Below are 5,655 nucleotides of genomic sequence, written 5' to 3' on the forward strand. Positions count from 1 at the left end.
ACGACGTAGTACTATAGTTTGGACTCAGCACCCGTTCACACGGGGGTTGTTAAGGACAATTACTTGCATGGATTACGGTGGTAATCATGTATTGCGAACCGTCTCGGACGGTCAACCCGCAGTCATTGGTATCGATAGGTCCATGTCGATAATTAACATGCTTCGTTTTCCTCCGTGTACGTGCTGGTTATGCGTAAACTATTCGAACTCTATATGCTATTATCAAACTTGTATGCTCACCTTTACATTTCATGTATTGACTTTATTTTAACGTATGTGACAGGTGCTTAAGTTGCTAGGATGCTTAGGTGCGTGGTGATGAAATCGAGGCTAGGGAGTCTAGAAATAATAAACAATTATCTGTAATAATAAATCTGAGTTGTCGGAACAGAACTTCTTGTTTGGATGATTATCTGTAATAATATGTTTGTTTGTCTGGGATACGGTATGGGACGTATCTTTAACTGGATTATATAAATAGTTGTTATGGAAACTTCTGAACAATCTGTTTCGCTCAGTGCCGCGCCCCGATGATTCCGCCATCGGTTGGGGTGTGACACGTATGAATCGATGAGTTTCAAAGGGACTTGATTTGTGACTGAATAGATCGAGATGCTGGTTCCGGTTTTTGTCAGAGATGGTGGTTTTTTGTTAGAGATGGTGGTTCCGGCTGTGGAAACCGGCGACCAGACGGAATTGTACCGGACTTTGTAATCATAAATGGGTTCTTCATTCAGTTAAGGTAGTCGTTTTCAGGTGAGATTGTTTTAACAATGGTGGGAAATGATTAACTATTGGAGTATGCATTGTTGTATTGGGATTATATGGAAAAGGGGTATGATATTGTTTTGAGGGTGGATATGAATGCTTGTTTGATTTTGTTGTGTTTGGAGAAGATGAAGACATGTTTGTTCTTTTATAGGTAGGTGGCGGATGAGTTCTCGGTGATGGTTATTAGAGGCTGGTTGTTGAGAGAGAAAGCGGTTATTAGAGGCTGGGTGAAGAAAGGTGCGGCGGAGTTAGTGGTGGTGGTGGCTGTGGGTGGTGGTGGTGGAGGGGGAGTGAGGGTTTTGGGGCATTTGGGGAAGATGAAGATTGTTCAGATCTTTTATAGGGTTTAGTTTTATTTAGTGTTTAATAATTAATAATTTGTTATAATAACTTATAAAATGACCAATTTGCCCCTGAACAAAAAGACAAAAAAGCAGTTTTCAACTGTCAAAATAGGGGGTTTTTGAATTTTGGACTAAAATGGCAATAAAAGTGAAAGCACAGGGACCCAAATTTAAAAAGTTTGATATTTGGACTAAAATGGCAAAAGTGCCCAAACCACAGGGACCAAAATGGCAGTTTACTCATCTATAAATAAGCAACAAGTTTTAAGCATAGGTTGTTTGTACCCTTAGCTTTGGGTGTTTTTCAAAAAACATTGGGTGCTTTTCAAGTTGCTGTGTTATGTGCTTTATCAGAAACAAAGATAGAGAGGTGCCAGTAAGAGAGAAAGGGAGATTTGGAAGAGAGAGAGAGAGAGGTGTCTCCGGCAGCAGGTTCCCGGCACGTGTAGATGGTGGCGGCTCAAGGGTTTTCAGTGGTTTAGTTCTGACCTAGTGAGTCTCCGGCGACCGGTTTCCGACATCCTAGCCGCCTGCAACATATCCATTGCTGTAGTCTGGTTGCTTTTTGCTCAAATTCTGTTGGTTTCTTTTACGTTTTGTTTAATTGCTGAATTTTTTGCTTTCGCCTTAGGTTGGTATGTTTTTACTCAGGTGATTGGTTAATCTATGCATAATTTCTGTGTGGTATGCTTTCATTTTTCATGTAGATATTGTTAATGGCTTTTACCTTGTCTGAGGTGTTCAATTTTGTGTGTAGTCGATTGTTGTATTTGGGGTTTAGGGTTATTCTTTTAAGTATTATTTGCGTTTTTTTGCGATGATTAGAAGATAGAAAGATAAAGGTAGCAGCGCATTGGTAACTAGGGATGAGCATGTGGTACCAACTACCGATACCATATCGATACCGTCCCGTACCGATACCATACCGGTTGTATTCGGTATCGGTATCGCTATTACGTTTTACCATTTTTTCGGGATCGGGATTTTCGGGATTGTTACCGGTATTTTTTGATAATACCGAATTAGTACCGATTTCCCACTTATTCCTATTTCCCACCCATAATTCAAGTAGGGTGGTGAACTTTAATTTAGAACTAGAGTGTAAGTCTTCTCATTATCAATCCAAATCAAATTCCAAATTCTCATAAACAAAACATGACGATCCTAACATATTTGTATGTTAAACTGAAACTGCTTAGCATGTTAAACTCAAATTTATATATTTGTATTAATAATAAAATATTAAGGATAATAATAATAGAAAATTAAATCTTAACAAATTTTGGCCCATATCATAAACAGAGGTTTTTTTTTTTGGTAAAAGGTTACCCCTGAATACTTGCATTGGGTATGTTTGTGCATGAACAAGGATCTGTCCTAATATGCAAAAGGGCCAGTTCGGTCTGTTGATGTAAGAACCAGGGACCATGGCTGAGGTTTGGGGTCACCTTAACCTTACGACTTGATGGTTTTACGACACAAAGGATATTTTTTAACCGGCGTACTTAATATTCAACATGTAAGCTATCATACTTAATAATTTACATTTGAGCAACAACATAGTTGTTAGTTGATCCTTTATAAAAAAACAAGTGTTAGAATTTGGTATCAAATATGAATTAAAAGAGAATGACAAATAGATGATAGTCGAATGCTTTAATTTCCCTAACCATGCTCTTCAAATTTCCAGTATTCTATAATGTATATGCCTTAACTTTTTTGCAAATCTTGGTATCCAAAATGGGAGATAGAGCTGGTTGATGATTTTGGTGCCAACATATCAATTTAAGAATTCGGTGCCAACCGGTATCATACCGAACAACCAGTATCGTACCGGTATTTTCGGTACGGTACCAACTTTTCATGAATATCGGGATCGGTATCGGTTCGCTACCGTGCTCACCCCTATTGGTAACTGGTGGTGAAACCCCGGTAAGTGTTTCCTCACTTACATGTTCCACCCATTTGATAGATCGGTCGCGGAAGTTCTAAAAAGTCGACCACAACTACACACCCACCAGGTGAAAGGAGTGTATATCTGACATCATTAACGTCATCTCCTGTCATTCTGTTATCGTAATTTTATAGACATAACTAGCTGGTTTAATTAAGTACTAAAATTATACAAATTATACATTTTCTATAAACCTAAATGCTTCGACCTGTTACATAACCAATATATATTTTCAGTTGTATAAATAGTGTCTGTGTATGTAGGTGTTTTGGCATGACTTAACTTTTTTAAATTATTAGGTTATAACAACTGTTAACTAACACTTAACAATGCTTTATTATATATAAAATATAATTGACTAACTGTAGCTACAACTAGAGTTAGTTTGCAAGCTAGAGGGGTCAATGATAGCACATGGAGTGAAACTCATTTTTCTACACATATTATGTCTATGCATGTTATGTTTAATCGGTGTTCTTACTATGATTTTGTTTGTATAAGTTTGCTATCTTGTAGATCCAGGTCAACTAGAAGGAGGCCAGTCTAAATCCGAGGGCCAGAAGGTATCTTTTATACACCTTTTAGGAGTTTCTCATTTCACGAATGTAGGTCACTAACCTAATATTGTGCAGGATACAGAAGGCACAGAGCGCACGACTTCCAGTAGCAGTGCAATAAAATCTACAAATGATAGCGCTTTATCATCGAATTCGACTATAGTTGTTCCTGTTGGCCTTAGCTTAGGAGCGAACTGTATGTTGATTTCCGCAAGTTTCCTGAAATGTACGACAAACCTTCATGGTTGCACTGGAATCGATTCTCATATTTGCAGCTTGGATATCTTGGATTTCTGTCTTTCCATATTGTCAGCTTTATGTTTTGTTTACACTGGAATCGATTCTCATATTTTTACAGTTTGTTGAAGATGGTGGATTAAAGAGTTTTTGAATGATGCCACTGACTTACCAACTGTCCTTTTACCTGATGAAACTTTTTCTTTAGCTTTTGTTCTCTCGGCTGATGTAATATTTTTTTAGGCTTCAACTTTGGTTTCGGTGGATTTCGGTGCGTTGTTGCTTTCCAGTGGCCTGTCTCAAGCGGTCAGTTATTTTATATGCATTATGCATGACTCATCCATCTTATTTGTGAGGTTAAACTGAACACGGACTAAATCTTTGGTATAGGAACATGTGTCATATCTTAGGTTGAGAACGGCCAAGGAGATATTGAGATTAGGTGCTGGATAACATCTGTCATGCTTTAAGCATGTGGTGTACATAATAATTCTTGCTGGCACGGCAAATGAAAATGTAGTGGCGAGTTTCGTTAGTGTATGTTGTTTAGTTATATATATATATAGATGATCCTCAGACTGTTTTTGCTACATGAAAGGTAGAATTAAACCACTACAAAGATTTGATTCTTTTGTAATTTTGTTTTACTTGAATGAAGTAGATAGATTATAAGGAGGGTGACATGGCTAAAAAACATTGTGCTCATTTCATAATCTGGGGACAAACATTTCATATTATGGACATCTTTATTTTAGTTTAATGAGGTAGTCACAACGTCCTTACAATCTGCTCATTTCATAGTCTATGGACAAACATTTCATATTGTAGACATCTTTGTTTTAATTTAACAAGTAGGTAACTTTGTGATTAAAAAAAATACCAAATCAAATAACAAATAGCTATTAGAGCACATAAAAAAAATTAGCACAATGTTTTTTAATATTTGTTAACATTTATTTTATAGTATACTATATAAATTAGACAAAGATCAAATACAAATAGCCTTATTATACAAACGAAAGGCATGAAAAGATAAAAAAACGCGGGGTTATTTTCGTAATTATTTACTTGTAGAGCAATTATCAAAATTACTCTACAAATGATCTTGTAAGTTAATTTGATCTTGTAGGGTAATTTTGTAAAATGACCTTCTAGGCTAATTTTCATCTTGTATGGTAATTTTATATTGTAGGGTAATTTTGTAAAGCATCATAATTAGTCTAAAAATGATCTTGTAGGGTAATTTTGTAGAGTATCATAATTACTATACAAATGATCTTGTAGGGTAATTTTGTAGAGCATCATAATTAGTCTACAAATGATCTTATAGGGTAATTTTGTAGAGTATCATAATTACTATACAAATGATCTTGTAGGGCAATTTTGTAGAGTATCATAATTAGTCTACAATTGATATTGTAAGGTAATTTTGATCTTGTAAGGTAATTTCGTAGACTATCATAAATTCATAATTACTCTACAAATGAACTTTTAGTGTAATTTTGATCTTGTAGGGTAATTACGAGTAAAATAATTACGAAAATGCCACTGCATTCTTTTCTTTTTTAATTTTTTTGCCTTTCGTGCGTTTTGTACAATAAAGCTATTTGTACAGAATCTTTATCCTAGAAATTAAAAAGCTCACGTCAATTCAGTTGGTTGTAATTACGACAGTGTGTTACGAAAACCGTAGGATTGGATTTTGTATTCAAAAGATAGGTTGTGACGTAACTTGTTGCCCATCAACCTTCCATTTTATTGTATTCTTTTAGTACTTTTATTATGGAATGAA

General features: G+C 35.7%; 1 long non-coding RNA gene across 1 annotated transcript; it reads left to right on the forward strand.

The window, feature by feature from the left end:
• The first annotated feature begins 1,418 nt into the window (after positions 1–1,418).
• On the forward strand, positions 1,419–4,538 carry LOC110869006. The gene is made up of 3 exons (XR_002552902.2): positions 1,419–3,632; positions 3,702–4,169; positions 4,254–4,538. It is a non-coding gene; the product is annotated as an uncharacterized LOC110869006 (long non-coding RNA).
• The last annotated feature ends 1,117 nt before the right edge of the window (positions 4,539–5,655 follow it).

The sequence above is a fragment of the Helianthus annuus genome, chromosome 17 (assembly GCF_002127325.2).
Source record: "Helianthus annuus cultivar XRQ/B chromosome 17, HanXRQr2.0-SUNRISE, whole genome shotgun sequence".
In the NCBI taxonomy this organism is placed as follows: domain Eukaryota; kingdom Viridiplantae; phylum Streptophyta; class Magnoliopsida; order Asterales; family Asteraceae; genus Helianthus; species Helianthus annuus.